This window comes from Capsicum annuum, chromosome 3 (genome assembly GCF_002878395.1).
Source record: "Capsicum annuum cultivar UCD-10X-F1 chromosome 3, UCD10Xv1.1, whole genome shotgun sequence".
NCBI lineage: Eukaryota > Viridiplantae > Streptophyta > Magnoliopsida > Solanales > Solanaceae > Capsicum > Capsicum annuum.
In genome coordinates, this window is record NC_061113.1 from 71,254,333 (window position 1) to 71,273,270 (window position 18,938).

Genomic DNA, 18,938 nt, shown 5'->3' on the forward strand with positions numbered 1-18,938 from the left:
GTCTTCCTGTGACCAAACCCTAAGCAGCACTGCTGTGAATTGATCTCCCATGTGCCCCCACGCGCCACCCAAGAGATCATTACCTCCGGCGAGATCTGGCCACATGCTGGTTCATAGCCGTTTTCTTGTTCAAGATCTACCCGTCTCTTGATTTCGATATGTCCCATATATATTTATACCAGTTTATTTTCTAGAGAAAGATCGACTTTCAGGCAACGGTTACTACTTTTCCAGCCACTTTTTTAGTTTGTTCCTTTTCAATTGAGGTATCCGGATGTTCCGAGTAGTCCTATTAGTTTTCTTTTACCAAGTCCCTCATTGATCCTCGTATTAATTACATCTATAACAAGCTCACTACATATGACATGTATGCACTAGCTTGAGGAGTATCGGAATAGGAGTTGGAATAGAAATAGTATATATATATATATTTTGTTAAAGGATTGTGATGTATTGTCCTACTTGAAAAATGATGGAAATATAGTGTCTATAAATAGGGTCTCAATGTAATAATATAGATACACAATTCAATAATATTTTTCTTCTATATTTCTCATAATTATTATCTATGCTACAACTTGTCAGTGAGTGTGAGAGAATGTACATACGACACAAAATGATCATAGACACATCTTCATATAGGATACATGGCACAACCATAGGTAAAGATATTTAGGGATTTCGTTTTGAAGAGGAGCCTTGGAGTAATTGGTAAAGTTGCTGCCATGTGATCAGGAGGTCTCAAGTTCAAGCCTTGGAAACAGCCTCTGGCAGAAATGCAAGGTAAAACTGCGTACAATACACCATTGTGGTGGGATCCTTCCCCTGACCTTATACATAGCGGGAGCTTTAGTGCATCGGGCTGTCCTTTTTTTTTTTTCAAGGATTCATTGTACACCTAGAAATGGCTCTCCTTTTGGATTGATGCAATATTGAAATTGCTCCATCTTCTCTGCATTTCACATTTTTGTTATAATCTTCATCATAATAGTAAGATTATTTGTAAATGATTATTTTATGCAGATGATAAGGTGAAGAAGAAACCCATGCATTCGGTGTTGCTTTGGAAAATAATGAGATTGTTTGATAGTGGGGTGGAATTCTCAGATACTATTATTGATTGATGTTTGGCTTTGCAGAACATATACCAAACCGGTCTTGCAATACCAATTACCAAAAGTAGCATTATGAGCCCGGATTAAGAAGTGTAGAATGTAAAATCTTTTTCTGGAGAGAAAAGCTCCTCTCTAGAAGCAAAGAATCTAATAAGACCTATGAAGGAGCTATAATATTAGACCTACAAGAAGCTCTTGACAATCCATAGAAAAGTGGGGCATGCTTGTGGGGGCTTTTTGGATGTTGATTGGAACTTATTTGATGTAGCTAAGACTAGATATTTTGTAAGGAAAGAGGAAGGGTTCATGTGTCAATAGTGATGTGATGGGAAACAAACTTCAGGGAAGATTTCACATTAGATCTTAGCCTTGAAGTCTTAAAAATGGAGAGGAAATATTGAGGAAATGAGGTGGCAGGAAGGGGAAAGAGTGCAAGAGGGGCATTCTAATGCGGGGGAAAAAGCGGGAAGCGAGAGGATACATATGATGAAGGAGAGGATGGAATTGACTATGGAGAGAGGATTTAATTAAAAAGCATTTTGAGAATAGTGGAAGGGTGACAAATGAAGGGTTAAAGGATGCATATGCCAAGGATAAGGGAATCATTCTGGAGTAGAAAGTTGAATCGGTTAACTTATTTCCATCGGCCAACTTGAATGAAAATTCTTGAATTCTAATTTTATAACTAGTTGATTGTGTTTATTTATAATTGTATCTGCAGATAAACATCAGTAACATTTATGATGGAGAACCATGCATACATAAGGTGTTTACAAAAGTAGACTAACTTACAAAAGAACATAATTTTCTATGAAAACTTTAAACATCACTGGTGTCTATCTGCAAACATGATTCTCTACAAAGAGAATCTAGTCAAATTTTCCCTAAAAAGTACACAAAGCCAACCTGCTCTGTCTATGTGTACAATGGTAAATTTCACTCTTAAAAGCACGCTGATATGTGTCTCCTTCCATATGGTAGACATGAGCAGTGTAGGAGTTACGTTCATGCTCTTTCTAAGTTTCCACCCTAGAACCAACTCTTTTACAGTCTCTAGCATTGCCCGGTGAACTCCCGACATTGTTACACACCATGCATTACAGCATGTATGCAATTGGGCAACCGAGTGTTAGATGTTGAAATTTTCTCCTTCTTGCTTGTGCATGGAGCTCGAACTAATGTAGATTATCTTCTGTAGGTTATTTGCTGTTAGGATGGCTCCCCATGCACCTGCTGTCTACACACAAAGGAATACTGTCCTCTTTGCTCTTGAGTTCCATATTAAAGAGCAAATGTTTCTTATACATGTTAGAGAATGACTTGACTTGCATTAACTGAGGAGTTCTGTTGCCTTAGAAGAATCAATTTGCATTGGTGGCAGAATTGATAATTTTTCCTATACCATTGTGTTTTTAAGTCTTTTATCTGGATACTGAAAGTACTTGGTGAAAAAGCTAAAATTCAGTCTTCAGGTGATACGAGTATTTTTGAATTTTTCTTGATTCTATAGGAGAATGCTATGTAAAGTTTATCTAAGTGTAATTCTTACTATGCCTGATAATTTGTCTCGTGATTTGATGTTCCCAATAGAAGTACTGTAATCTGGAATTGGACCCGAACACATAATTAGCACGTGTAATGGTTATACGTGCTGATACTTTGGGTACATTTCATAAAATAGCAAGTGTCTCAGCTGGCCATTTCTGCTTTCAAATTTTGAATTTTTCATGTTAATTATAGTGGAGAACTAAGATGTACCTTTTGTATTTTTCTTCTGCAGGACTGTTAAGTTACATGTTTCCTTTACCTTGCTTGGTGAATACAATCAAGTTGTTAGGGAACATGAAAATTTTGCTTTCATAAAGTTAGTGGTAAGGATTATGTTTCAGCAATTTCGATAAACTTGTCAGCATTGAGATGATTCAGGGGAGAGCTTAAGAGTTGATGAGAATTAGGAGGCTCATTCAGATAATATTTCTAGAGAAGAGAAAAAAAAATTAGATTTTTATATCTTCGTTAACTTGTCTTCGATTTAAGTGTAGGAATGGTAAAAGCGTATTTATTTATCCAGGCCAAATGTGCTGTGCCGTACTTCATATGGGACTAGTCGTGCTCGTTAACATGCAATCTCAGTGTAGTTGATAGACCTCCCATCTCGTTCAACACAAAGGGAATGAATGCTTTTCAGAGTTGGTTGCATACGGATTAACTCATTGCTATCATCTCTCTCTCCCTCCCTCCCTCTCTCGTAGCTGCTGATCAACTACAAAAACAGATTCATGAGAGGACCTTCTATTATAACTTCATTGGTGAATCAGTATTCTCGTCTTTTTTTCTGGTGTGAAATTTGTTTTAGGTTAGCACTTGCACTTATGAGACTATCTAAGAGATTTTGTCATGCGGGCCTAGCCGTTTTTCCGAAAAGAGTTCACAATGTTCTCTGCCCATTGCATGTGCCCCTGAAACAAGATGATCAAATATTTGATGTTATAAATCGAAAAATGAAAAATGTGACGTTGATGGTTACGGTGCCGTGGTTCATTTTGGTCGCCTTTGGTTATTGGTGTTTTTTGTTTTAGCGGTCTTAAGAATCATTTGAGGCACTTTTTCTAAAACTATTTCCTTGACAAAACTTGGAAGAAAGATTAAAATATTAACAAAACGGATTTCTAATTTACACCAATTCTCACTATTTAAAACCAAATCTAACCGGTACCAAACTTTTAAAGCATCTTTATCCAGTGCCTGATTTACTCTTTTTGAGCCCTTTTTAAGTTTTACATGTCATTTAACACCCACTTTCAAATTCCATTGCCCATTTATGTTAGAAAACCCTCAAAATTAGAATGGATATCTTCCTGTAATTGAGTTACATTCGAGAGACGGACTGAGAGCTAGAATGGATTCAAGTAGTTTGTTTGCCATGTTAGCAAATTCTCTTATAACTTTCAATTATTTAGTTGCTGGGTTTTTATTTTGTTGGTTTGGTTATTTAGCTAGAATGGATTTCATTGGTACATTCAATAGATGGATAGAGAGCTAGAATGGATTCAAGTAGTTTGTTTGCAACGTTAGCAGATTCTCTTATAACTTTCAATCAATGAGTTGCTCCGTTTAGTTATTTAGCTAGAATGGATTTCATTGGTTCATTTGCTTATAAGCATATTAAGTGTACAAATTAATTGATATACGAGTCATTACGTTTCTTCTCAGTTCTGTTCTTCTGCTTTGAAGCTTTGTTTTCAAACTGTAAAGTTCTTGATTTGGTTATTAATCCAGGGGTCATCTTGGCTCCATATTGGTAGCAGAGTTTATCTTTCCTTGGCAGTCACGACAAAAGGAACATGAGAATGATAACAAACCAGCGAAGTGGGAGAATTGTGTGAAATGATGCGAAAAATGCTTTCAGAAATTTGTACCCTTGTGGGTGAAGTATCAAATTTGAATAAACTAAATCAGGTGGTATTGGATATAAATGGACAACTGGCAAATCAGAGGTAAAATGCTTATATGGAAGAGAGAAATACCAGGAAGTTAGGAATCCAGAAGACAGGTGTCACAGGAAAGTACTGCAGTTACTGCAATCATAATTCCTATTTTCCCAGGTGATCGAATATGGATTTATGGAGTTTTTTTCGAGGATGGTCTTAGATCTTGATTGTTGAGGTTTGAGCAATTTTTTTACGAACGGACAACTTCCCAGTAAAAGTGAGGGTGGGAGTAATTGCTATGCTATAGGAAAGGCAGGCCATCCAGTTGCATCTTTCCTTCCTACAACAAGAACAATAACAAACCCAGTGTATTCCCACCTAGTGGGGTCTGGGGGGGTAAGATGTACGCAGTCCATACCTCTACCTCTGATGAAGTAGAAAGACTGTTTCCGAAAGACCCCCGGCTCAAGGCACGAGATACCACACAAACACATAGTAAAGCACAGAAGCAGATTACATAACATAAATACGGCACCCATAAGTATTATAATGCATCTTTCCTTCCTAAAGTATAAAATTACCTAAAGTCTTCAACATGCAATGAGTATTTGATGGCTCTAGCGTAGATTATGGTTGCCCTATGGGGGCTATAACTAGAGTCAATTTGTCATTAGCAAATGCTATCAGTTGTTTCTTGGGTGAACTGAAGCATGTGTTGAGCATGACAGTGATATTGACCTTGATTTATGAACATCACTCCATATTATAATATTCCGACAGACTAAAAGGACATCTCGCTCATCTGTATTGAAATGATGACTGTTAGTCAAAGGTCGTTGGAATTTTGACATCTATTTTCTTTTATGAGTAATGCAGTGGGTTGTGACCTTTAAAATAATGTGTTTGGGCTCTACTGGGGGAGGATAATATATTAGTCAAAAGCTTCCAAGCTCATGCAATCTCTTAGAACGGACCCTTGGAATCCATTCTGAATCTCCGAACAAATCAATAGTACAAATCATTCATAAAACCCATTCTAAACCTATTAGAATCATTAAATTTCAAGATTGTCTTGACTAAATGTTGACCGTGGTCAACTCTAACCCCTAAGCCTATAAAATACTAGAATCCCATACATGGTTCAAAACTGTGTGTTAAACCTCCAATTAAGTTATAAATCATCCTCGAATCTTCGAATCTTGTGGTATCTTCAAGAGTCAAACTAGACCTTGCCAACATTTGACTTTGGTCAAACTTTCCAAAACCCAAAAACTCATTCGGAACACATTTGACCCCACAGGGAATTGTGCCAAAGTAGATAGATTAAAATCGACTCTAGTTTTCATGAGGTTTTAGTGGACAAGCGTTTCTTGTTTTTTATCTAGTAGCTGTAAGTCAAAATGGTATGTGAAAAGTTGTGTTGCAACCCTATTTCGTACTAGACATTAAGTTTGAATTGTGGATGATTGCCAAGACAGAGAGTGATAGCTGCGGACGATAATGCTAGTTTCATGGAATTGATCTAGTAGGCTTGACATAACGTATGTAGGAATTTAAGTTAATTAAATTTCAACAAGTGTGCTGGTTTAAGTATGATGTTTATGTGATCCCTAGATGAAGCAGTAAATTGCGCCTGAGTCATTAGACAGGGGAGAGCCTGAAGCATTTGAAGGATAGTTGTGTAACCAAGGTAGCATGTTGTTGCATGGGATATTAAGCGCCTAGAGTACTTAGAATTCTAGTTATGTATTATATGGTTTCCTTGAGAGTTGAATTGAGGGGACTATGGATATATAATGTTGAAGTCTCTCAACATAGTTTTAATTCCATCGATTTGGGTGAACACGAATTTTGAGGTGTGATGTCAGTAATTAATAAGAGAGGGCTTTCTAAGTGTTAGAAGAAGTGGTTTTGTACGCTAATAGGAGCATAAGTTATAAAATGATCACTATAGAGGTAAGAGAGTTAAGAGAAGCATCTCAGAAAGAAGTCCTAACAATGATTTTGTATCTACAAATATAATCTATCGTAGAGAGTTTAAGCATTCTTGTGCATAGTAATGCCCCTCCATGCAGATGCAGAGTTATTTGATTTTAACCTAGTTTAGGGAGGAACTTCATAGAATTAGGATAGTGACCTATGAGCTAAGGGGGAGATGATAGGGTGAAGAACTAAGTCATGTCTTGAGATGCATATAGTAATGAGTTCTAGAAAAGAGTTATAATGAGACAATGATCCATTCTTACTCTTTACTCATATCTTGCATATTAGCATCATGCCCCACACCCAGGTTCACGCACTTCATATATATTCGCGTTCATATCTTGCATATTAGCATCATGCCCAACACCCAGGTTCATGCATTTCATATATATTAGATTAACCGGACGTGACTCGCACGTGTAACATTAATTAAATAACATAAATTAAATAATTTTATTTATTTCGGAGATTTTTAATAAAATATTAAAGTTTAAATCGCTTTTTAAATATTCTTCACACTTTAATATAATAATATAACATAAACATATATTTTAATGTTTGTACATATATATTTTACCACCAAAAGTTCTAAGTGGTTACGGTTATTTTTTTTTTATTCAAAATCTTTCTTTCTTTTGAAAGTCAATGTATGGTTATTCTTTTTTTTTTTTTTTCTATATTTAAAATTTTTTCTTGTTTTAAAGTCAAATCTTTACAAAATCATTGATTACAATCTTATTATGTACTTAAAACTTTTAAAAATTTGACACTTCTTAAATTTTTCTTATTCTAACGCTTTTATATTTATTTCTAGATTTTTCAAATTTTCTTGAAATCAAATTTAGTTGATTTAGAATTCTTAAATTAATGGAAAAAGTATTAGCTGTCATTAATTTTCATAATTTTTACTAAGAAAAGGTTTTACTATAAGCTATTTAATTAATTTTTCAAATCTTTTTAAAATCAAATTTAGTTGATTTAAAATTTTTAAACTGATGGAAAAATATTAGTTGTCATTAATTCTGATGACTTCTTATATGGAAAGGTTTTATCATAAATATATTTAGTTAATTTTTAACTCTTAAATATTAGGAAAAAATAATGAAAAGATGATTTTGTCTAAAGAAATTTTTTTTAATGAAAGGCAAAAAGTTCAAACGATATTTTTAAAGTCCTTCACACTTTTAATATATTATAGATATAAATATAGATATAGATTATAGATATAGATTACAGATTCGCGTCCATCCTTAGTTCCTAGAATGAGAAGTGATAGCTTCAAGCAGCGATCCTAGTCACACTCCACTAATCTACAGCCTTACGTTATACAACTTATGATATATGCATATGATTCATAGTATGCTCAATCATATGCTTTCATGATATATTCTTAATGGATAGTGAGCTCATGATATGTCATGAACATGCTCAGATTAGATTTTTTGAACGATTCGTGCTTATAATATTTGATGAATACATATGCAGGCCTCTGAATTATTTTTTTTTTTTATGTAGGCACCTCAATTAAGTTAGGTACCTATTGAATACTTTGCTTCTTCACAAATGATTTCAATTGAGCCCAATTTACTGACGTGGCAAAAAATATAAAATGCGTGTAATAAATACGCTGATGATATGGCAAAGTGACGAATTAAATAACTACACGTGACATTTTAATTTAAAATAATTATAAAACTAAATTTCTAATATAATTAAATATAAATTTTTGTTAAACAAAATCTTTAATACTCCTCCCCAAAACAAACTCAACCTACCCGATCGTCCCTCTTCCCCTCCCTCTTTCCTTCCAAACTTACTTTCTTCATTTTTGAGCAGACAAGAAAAAAAAATGGTTCTTCATTTTTTAACATAGAGAAACATTTCTTTTTGAACAATTCAAATCTCTCAGAAGGGCTGAATTATCAATCTGATTCAAATAAATCGGTACATTCTTCTCCAAATTCAGGTAAAAATTCGTTGAAAGGTGTTTTTGAACAGAAATTTAAAGTTGGGTGTGTTAATGCTGGTATAAGTAAATGTAGCTTGATATTGAAGAGGAAAAAGTGTAGTGAAGATTCGAATAACGCAAGTAAAATCCAAAAGTCGACTACTTTTTTGTTAAGTGATAATGGTAATAATGTTGAGGAAGAATCGGTTTCGATTCCGAAATCGAAACCTTAGGCAGCAGCGCCCGCGCCAAAAAGTAGCAAGAAAGTGGAGAAAAAGAAGAGTGAGGTGAAAACTAAGAAGGTTGCTAGTATTAGCTTCCTTGGTGTATTGTTCTTCATGGTGCTCTTTGGTGGGTTGGTTCCTTTATTGAATGTGAGATATGGAGTTGTGAAGCTTTTTTCCTGTTTTTTTTCTTGGCCTCTATAGGATTTCGAATTACAAGTAAAAAATTCTTGCTACCAATGAGTACGTTGTTTCCTGTTAACCCGGTTTGCAATTTCAGTTAACATTGAATGTTAATAGATGGTAACAAACTATTGTTGCTTCTCTAAGACCATGGATTTGGATTACATTTGTCTTGATTAATGTTGAAGCCGGTCAGGTTGTGTTTCACAAAAAAAAAATGAAAAAATATGAAGGTGTGAGGGAGCCATTTACAAGTGGAGATTTTTTGGAGTGGATTTTCGGATAAACATCATGGAAGAATCTTTCACATGTTTGCTTTGAGAATTTAGGAGTTATGAAGATATGCTATTTTTGTATGTAGAAAAAATGGAAAATAGTGAGTTACAGAGAAGAAGATGATGCTATTTTTTGGATGTAAAAATAATGGAAAATGTTACGGAGAAGATGATGTTTTTTTTTTGCTTTTTAATTCTTTAATATGTCTTATTTTAATTGGTTGGATTTTTTATGTTTAATTTTTTTTTATGAATTATCGTCTCTCACTCTCCTACTGGAGAGTTTATTACACATGCCATGCCATGTCAACGCCACATCAGCATTATGTTCAATTGAAATGTTTTATAAAGGAGTAAAGGGTTCAATAGGTACCTGCCCTAATTGAGGTACCTATACGGAAAAAGTCGAATAGTTGAGGGGCTTGTATATGTATTTAGGTGTATTTATTAGGAATGACAATAGGGCAAGGCGGTGCGGGTAGGGGTGGACATGGTATGGTATGGTACGGTATTTGAAACTTCGGTACGGTAATTTTAGTATTCGATTTTTAAAAACATTATACCATTACCATATCATATTAATTTGGTATGGTTCAGTATTTTGACGTTTGATTTCAGTATTTTGCGGTATGGTAATCAGTAACCATAGTTTGTTTATCTTCGATAATATATACTCGTATACTAGAGTATTATTAGTTCGACTTTTTAAAAGCACGTCTTAATTGTATCATAAATACACATTAATGATGTAGAAATATTGAAAAAGAAGTACACACAGTTCCTTTTATTAGTCAATTGCATCAAAAAGACATTTCAATCAAAATAGAGTAGCGAAAGTTTCAATGTCTAAATATTTTTATACTAATATTAAGTATTAAAATATTTTTATACTAATACTAAGTATTATATTTGTGTGTTTCTCTCTGTGTGTGTATATATATCTACATATATAAAAGTTACTTATGTAGCTATATATACTTCGGTATGGTATTCGGTATTTCGGTATGTCATTTGTAAATACCGAATACCATATCATACACCAAAAAAATTTAAAATGTATACCATATACCATACCAAATACCATAATATCAAAATCATGGTATTAAAAATTTCGATTTGGTATGGTAATTCGGTATATACCATACCATGCCCATCCCTAGGTGCCGATGTGGTGCGAGTATTTTCATAATTCACAAATTTGATAACCGCACCACCCCGCACCACATATCTTTTAAACCCGCATAAACTCGCCCCACACACATATCCACGCACACTCGCACTGCATATTTTAAAAAAAATTGTTAAAACGTTGCTAAGAAAATTTAATTTTAAAAAAAACAAATTTAACCAATTTGATCGGGTTTTGCATAATATTTGACATACTAACACCTTTAAATGGCAAAATATGCAGCTACGCACAAGTTGTAATGACATGACACATTAATATAATAGACGTGTAATTCTAACTTTTAATTTCTAAAGCCCTAACCCAACCCTACATGCCCCGCTCTACACCGCTGAAAATAAATTATTTTTAATTTTAACCCGCATTGCACCGCAATCGCACTTATCACAATCTGCCCCTCCTTACACACGCTTAAACCCGTATTGCACCGCCCCATTGCTATTTTTAGTATTTATGCACCTATGTGTCATTATCTTTGTGTTTTAACCTAGTTTGAGGACCAATTTATGTGCTTAATGAGTTGTTTATGGTATAATTGAGTAATTAAGTGTTAAAACACATGTTTATAGTGTTCAAAATAAGTTTATGATCAAACTGGTCTCATCGAGTTTAGATGAGAAAATTAGTGTCGACAGCTTAAGCTATGGTTTGTTCTAGTGTATTTCAATGGACTCTATTGTGTTGTGTGCACTAATTCGTGTTGTTTGATTTTGTAGGATACCATGGAAGGTGTTAGGAGTAATCCCCAGAAGCAAAACAAGGTTAAATAAGTTTGGGAAGGCATCTGCAAAGTGCGGAACTAAAGATAAACGAAAGGAGTGAGCTATATAGAAATCTGGAATTCTTTAGCATAAGGGCGTGCCACGTCCTTAGAGGTTTGAGATAAGGTGTGCCACATACTAAGACATAAAACAAAAGCCAAATGCCAATGTGCATTCACGTTAAGGGCGTGCCACGCCTTTGGACATCCACAATAAGGGCGTGCCACACCTAAGGTTGAAAAGAGTCCAAAAGTGATTTTTAAGCTTCGGGAGTGAGGGACAATGTTGTCAATGCACGTATTTCATGTTGGGATACTTATGAATGACCTAAAACACTATAAAATAAGCAAAAGCACTTAGTCACATCAATGATATCTTTGGATCAGTACACGAATTTGAGAGAAGAAGAGGCACCAAGGGGATCAAACTAGGGTTCTTTGTTCTTTAACTTTACTATCTTGTAGTTTTACTTTATGAATTCATCTATAGTGATTCTTTGTAATACTATGAGTGGATAAACACCCTCATTCTAGGGCTGAGGCTATTAATATGGTTGTATAATTGTGATTTTTTTTTTGTTGGTTTATACGTTTACCAAGTATGTGATTGTTCTTTCATTTTTATTTTACTATTCTAAAGCGTCATGAATTTTAGGATAAATGTAAGTCCCAAAATGAATTGACCATAGGAGTGGAAGGATGGAATGAAGAATGTAAGGAGTGTTGATCATGTCTTTAATTATTAGATACTAATTGTTAGAGGATGAATTGTTGTGGATCATATCTTTTATCTACCCCATTTGGTTAATGAAATGGGAAGATTGTTTAATGCATCCAACTTAAATACTCACATCCCTGTTCAATGATGTAGTCATGAGATTACTTTAGGTGTATGAATTAGAAGATACTCATTCCCAAGTTATAATATCAATCCCGTAGATTAATAATCATGATAAACACAAACATCTACTAGAAGCCATAGTTTTGCATGAATGTGAAGTAAATGCCTCAACCTTGAAAGCTCTCCTTATATTGTTTGCAATCCAAAGTTCGTGCCATTTTTATTTTTGTATTTAATTCAAAATTTCAAAACTCAAAATCTTAATTGGTTACAAATTACAATTATTTAATCTTATTAGTATCACCAGAGTTGGATAGTTTACTAATAACCAAGTCTATGTGGGATTGATATTCAGCTCGAAAGGTCCACTTTACTACTTGGGTGATCGCATACACTTGCGTCTGCACCAGGACGCAATATGTTTTTGGCGTTGTTGTTGGGGACTTGACAATTATCTTGTTTTTAGTTTTGCTACATTGTTTTATAAGTGCTAAGAACTTGATCTTAGCTTCTGAACTTGCAGGAACAACTCTAAATAAGTAAGCTGGCAAGGAAAGAGATATGGTTGACCTTTATCTTGAACCTGAGTGATACTTACATCAATTAAGGAGAGAAATAATACTTCTCTAATGTATCCCGCAAGTTTAATTGGAAGAAGCTATTCTAGCAGACATGGTTGAGGAACAATTAAATCGCAAAATAGTACGCGAAGTGGAAATCCCACTCACAACTAATGTTACCTCCACCATCCACGGATAAGTAGAATATGATGCAGTTATTACACAATAGTGGGCAATTCACAGGCTTGTCACATGAGGATCCACAGGTCCATTTGTAAAACTTTTTAGAGATAAATAAGACTTTTATTCCCACTGCAGTCTCCACAAAATACGTGAGGATCACTCTCTTACCCTTCTTACTTTGGGGAAAACGAATAAATGGTTGAAGGCAGAACCTTCAAAATCCATGGCTGAAGGCAAAACCTTCAAAATCCATCACTATATGGGATGACCTGGTGAAAAAGTTCCTCATCCGATTCTTCCTGTCTGGCAAAACTGTAAGGTTATGGGTGAGATTCTAGATTTTAAGCAAAAGCTAGACGAGAACTTATATCATGCATGAGAGATGTTTAAATCTCTTCTTAGGGACTGCTCGCACCACCACCAGACCAACGAGGTATTGGCTCATACTTCTGTTGAAGCTCTTAACCATACTAAATTTTTTTTGGTTAGATTCAATTACAGGTGATCAAGCTTTGGAGAAATTTTTTGATGAGCTATACACTTTGCTGAATGGAATTGCACAAGGTAATATGAAATGGCAAGGTAATATGTCCAGAAGTGTGGTGAAGAAACCTGTGGGGATGATTTAGGTTGAAAGTGTCACAACCTTGGCTGCTCATTTGTCCTTCCTTCAAAATCAAATAATGACATAATTCAGTAAGCTGGGTGCGAATCAAGATTCTCCCCAAGTAAATGCAAATAGTAAGCCCCATCTTGGTGCAAAATATGTGGTATTAGTGGTCACTCTATAGATTCATGTGGAGAAAATCTAGAATTGGTTAACTTTGTGGGCAACACATAAAATGGTAATCAGAATTATAGAAATGCCTACAGCTGCAATTGGCAGGGTCAGCCTAATTACTAATGGGGAAGCAATCAGGCTCAAACTCATCAATTTTAATAGTAGCAGAACATGCAGGCCAGTAATATTGAAAAAGATCCTAAGAAAATCTAGAATAAATGGTTACAAAGATTAAAAATCATCAACTTACTCAGAAGAACTTAGAGATGTAGTTGGGGCAATTAGCTCAGGCACAGAATGTGAGACTTCAATAAGGATTGCCCAGTGATAGAGAATCTGAAGAAGGTAATGGAAATCACCTTGAGGAATTGTAGATACCTCATTGACAGACCTCTAAAGAAAAAATAGGAGGTACAGACAGAGTTAGTCCCCCAACAGGCAGAGGAGAAACAAGTAAAAACTAAAGATGCTGAAAATTTGGGGAAGTCTGTGTACCCGAAAACAAAGGCAGCTGAGTGTATACAAGAGAAACCACCACCACCATTACCTTAGACATTCAAAAAAGCTAAATAAGATGCATGCTTTATGAATTTCTTTGAAACATTTAGAGAACTTCACGTTACCTTCCTTTGCTCGATGTTTTGAAAGGTATGCCTAAGTACGCTAAGAATTTGAAGAATGTGATGAGAAATAAGATCAAGTTGGGCAGCATTGAGATTGTGACACTTACTGAGGAGTACAGTTCAGTGGTGATGAGAAGGATGACAACAAAGCTTAAAGACTGAAGGATTTTCACTCTCCCCATACAAATTGGTGAATCATTATCTTGTTTATTTTTCATCTTATGATTATTTTATAATTTATTACTGTAAGCTTTGACTTACATATTTTCAGCATTTGTTCTATGTTCCACCAAATTAGCCCATTTCTTATAGCTCTGGGCAACAGTTTGTCTTACTACAGGTGGAATAAGTTAGGTTCCATTATCGCTTGTAAATTGGGTCATCATAAATTGGCATCAGAGTGCTAGTTTTACCAGTACTATTTGTGCAAGCTCAAGTGTCTAGTAGAGTTTCGCGGATCGGAATGATGACATTCATTTCTTATCTTTGGAAGGCTGTAGGACATTCTTAGAAGATCTTCACTTATTTCACTTATTTCCTACTAAGAGTCTAAGTTGGTTTCTAAAGATTCCCTTAGTTTTTCTCTTTCGCAGATGGCTACGACTCATGCTACTAATACACGAGATGAAGAACCCGAGTCTTAACAAAGGATACTACCAGAGTTTATAGATGGCCTTGAGGTTGAGAAAAACTGAGAGATGTAGCCCCGACCAGAGACTAGGATATGGGGCCTTCACTAAACCATATTTCTACTCTCGATCTAGTGATTCCTTTACCTCAGCCAGTGGTAGGCTAGGTATCAGCCTTAGCTCTACTAGGGTTTATTTCTTATTAATTGCTTAAGGATGCATTGGTTCAACTCTTGGGATTAGTTAGTGGTGCACAGTCTGCAGATGAAACGCCCCAAATTAGGTACTCGAAATGTTCCATGGTGCTCATGACCCCGAAGGACCACAAGCTAACCCATTACTGATATCTGTACCTGAACATTACATAATAAATTTTATAAATACAGAAATAAAGGCTGAAAGGCCATAAGGTTCAAAACTGATAAAACATAACATCTGAAAGCACGGTATATCAATACCAAAACAAACTGAAACAAAACTATCTGAACAAATTATAGTCTGAAAAGCCTCTAAAACTGAACTATTTAAATAAAGAGTTGATGGGACATGTCCCCAACAAAATCCAACTACTAAAATAAATAATGTAATAAAGAAATAAAGTAATGATTATGTCCTCGAAGGATGAGGACTCACTGCTAACTCTGACTGCTGAAACTGGAATGCTACTGATACTCTAGAGCTCATACTTCTGAACCTATGGTATATAATAAAACACCATAGCACAAATGTGTCAGTACGATTGAATGTATTGGTATGCATGTGAGGTAGGCTAAATGCAAATGGTTCAAATGCATGAACAATGCTAACTGACTGTATAACATGAACGTGAGAATACATGCATGAATAAGTACCTGTAACTGAATTCATGATGGTACTGACTATTGAGTCTGATTACTGATAACATGAGTTACTGGTAACTGATATAACTGATACTGAGCGACTGTATCTGACAGTCTAGGTTCTGATGAAACTAGCTGAGTTTCGTACTGTGCTGAGTTGACTGTATTTGATAGTCCTAAAATCTGAAGAACTATCTGAGTTTTTTTACTGAGACAGAGACTGTGGGAAGTAGTCATCTAACTGGCATGCCTCAAATATGCATTATAGCTGAGTTGGAGTCCAATCTGTAACCCCAATTGGAAGGGTGTCAATACCGCACCACTGGTAAAGACAAGATTTGGGTGACCCTCATCTGGCTGTGTCCCCAAAAGAGAATAGTAGGACCCTCATCTGGTAGCGTTTATTTACCTCATCAACCCTTATCTATCAGTGTTGATGTCTCAACCTATGCTGGCTAAATAGTTCTGGAATGCAAGGATTGCTTCTAAGAATCACACCCTCAACTGTTAGTGTGTGTCCTCATCCTTGGGTTCAATCAGTGCTAAATCCTACTCCCATCTAAATAGACACTGAACATGATTAATTGAACTAAATTGGACTAAGTTCATTGAGTTTCGTTGACTGACGGAATATTACTGAGATTACTGAATTACTGAGCTTTCTGAGATTACTAGGATTACTGAGTTTCCCTGAGTCACATGACTGACTGAATTATACTGAACATGGCTTGACTGAGGATATCATGAAAACATGACACTGTCTCTAGGCACACAACTAAATTGTCGGGTACAAGTACCCCCAGGACTTCGATAGAAGGAAACTGACAAGACATGACATTCGTGAATACATGACCAACATCAACAATATGAATACATGACCAACATCAACAATCCATAATATAAAAAGTTGAGGATTTCATGAAGTACATGGTTATCATAATCTTGTACATGGTAGGAATGCATATACTCAATGTCAAAATTTCATACTCTAACATCATGAGAATTCTAACAAACATCTACATTGCACATCAATAGCATGGGAGTCATTTGAACATAAGGGTAAAATATGATCCATCACATAAATCACAATTGAGCTATATTACATAATTTCTAGTCTCTTAGGCGTTTTATCAAACACTTAGGTTGCATGACTTAAGGCATGACATAATCATCAAATTAACATATCATAACCAACTAAAATTAATGGTTTCCAACTCACATGCTAACATATTTTCATAAAAACACATAAAAATTCCAACTTGTGAATCATATAACAACAACCACATGAACGTAATCAACCCACAAAATGAATATCATAATTCATAGTTTAAAACTTGATTCTTGGGCTTTATGGATGAAAGGAATCCATGAATGAACACTATGCATACCTTAGTACGTGATTCTATGAAGATTTACGGTGAAATTTTCTTGAATTTGAATCCCCAATTAAGAACCCTAACTTGTTCTTGAGAGAATTTTGAGAGAAGTGACTATATTTTGATTTTGGGGCTAAATCCCGTGTTATAGGCTTATATAGGGGTGGGAAATACCCATTCTGCCCTTAAAATAACTAAAAAATGGGGTGTTTACGTCACTTGAGCCATAAGATATGCGGCACACAACTTATCACGTAAGCTAGGTTGTGTGGTGCACAACTTATTGCCTAAGTTAGGTTGTGCGTCGCACAACTTATGGAATAAGTTTGGTTGTACGTCACACAACTTATGGCATAACCATTCTAGTAGCCTTAGGCGATTTGTTAGGCGACGCAATACACTTTGCAAAGCCATAACTTCTTGCTCGAGTGTCGGATTTTGGTAAAATTAGTATCATTGGAAAGCTAACTCAATTTTTTACAATTTGGTCGGTATAAATCTGCTAAAACACCACATATACATCAATTTATGCTCGTTCAAAAATGACTCTTATGAAATAAAATACTAAAACTTGATGGATTCAAAAGCTCTTAGTTTGCCTTACTCTAAGTGACTCTTATGAACATGCTTAACAAATCATAAGCTCTCTTCTCACTAGGATACTCATTGTAAGTCATGTACTCAAATATGAATCATAGGATAGGAGGTTTCATACGTAGGAACAATGGTTCATTTTTTAGCTTAGAAATATACAGAGTATTACAATATCTTTCCCTTGGGAACATTCGTCCTCAAATGGGACTGACTAAACTGAGAATACTGATGGATTGGACTTACTTAAGGGGCGTGAACATCTGAAACATAACTATATGATTGGAACTACTGGCATACTAAAATCTCATATGGATTATGCATGTCTGATGTATGGGTATCTGACTGAGTTGTTCCTCATGAAAGCATGACTGAAATTATGGATAAGCTGAGCTTATTTACTAAACATGCATATCTAATGCATGAATACTTGATTGAGATGACTCTTGTATGCTTTAATGAACATGCAATGGTAATTAATACCAAGTTTATAATGGGGATCTGAACATGAACTGAATACCAAGCTTGTAATTGAAATCTGAACATGAAACTAAAAAGCTTAAGAATAATTGTTACCTTGAGTTGAGTCTGAGTTAGCGGAGAAGAGGTGAGGATACTTGGTTTGCATATCTGCTTCTGCTTCCCAAGTAGCTCCCTCAACGAACTGATTCTGCCAAAGAATTTTGACTAGAGGGACTTCCTTGTTCCTCTGTCTGTGAGTCTGATAGTCTACAATTTTAACTAGAATCTCTTCATAAGAGAGGCTGTTCTGAACATCTATGCTCTGAATAGGGACTAAACTATTGGGTCACCTATGCACTTCTTGAGCAAAGATACATGGAAGACTGGATGAACCGATGCTAGATCTAAACGCAACTTAAGCTCATAAGCTACCTTGCCAAAACGACTGAGAATTTTGAAGGGAATGACATATCGTGGATTGATCTTTCCCTTCTTGCCAAACCGCTTCACTCCCTTTATGGGAGAGATCTTTAGATAGACATAATCACCAATCTCAAACTCGAGATCCTTTCTGGCACATCTGCATAAGACTTTTGGCAGCTCTGAGCAACCAAGAGTCTTTCTCTGATCAACTGGACTTTTTATAAGGCATTGAATACTAAGTTACCCCCTATAACTTAGGCCTCACTAACTTCAAACCAACCAACTAGAGATCTGTATCTCCGACCATAGAAAACTTTGAATGGAGCCATCTGAATACTGGAATAATAGCTATTGTTGTATGCAAACTCAATCAAAGGCAAGTGGTCATCCCAATTACCCTTGAAATCAATTGCACATGCCCTTAGAATATCTTCTAAAGTCTGAATGGTCCTTTCCGCTTGACCATCTGTCTGAGGATGAAAGGCTATACTGAGATGAACTTAGGTACCAAGACCCCTTGGAATG

At 35.4% G+C, this 18,938-nt stretch overlaps 1 protein-coding gene across 12 annotated transcripts in view; it reads left to right on the forward strand.

The window, feature by feature from the left end:
• The window catches only part of LOC107863722 (small G protein signaling modulator 1), a 43,379-nt gene extending 39,738 nt beyond the window's left edge, over positions 1 to 3,641 (forward strand). For 5 of the 12 annotated variants that reach the window (XM_016709817.2, XM_047408040.1, XM_047408042.1 and 2 more), the window contains 3 exons: positions 2,314 to 2,587; positions 2,896 to 2,986; positions 3,158 to 3,641. The gene's annotated coding sequence lies outside the window, so the exon portion shown is untranslated. Of the gene's footprint in view, positions 1 to 2,313; positions 2,869 to 2,895; positions 2,987 to 3,157 lie in introns of those variants that run through there. The other 7 variants (XM_016709816.2, XM_047408037.1, XM_047408039.1 and 4 more) reach the window with 4 other exon arrangements.
• The last annotated feature ends 15,297 nt before the right edge of the window (positions 3,642 to 18,938 follow it).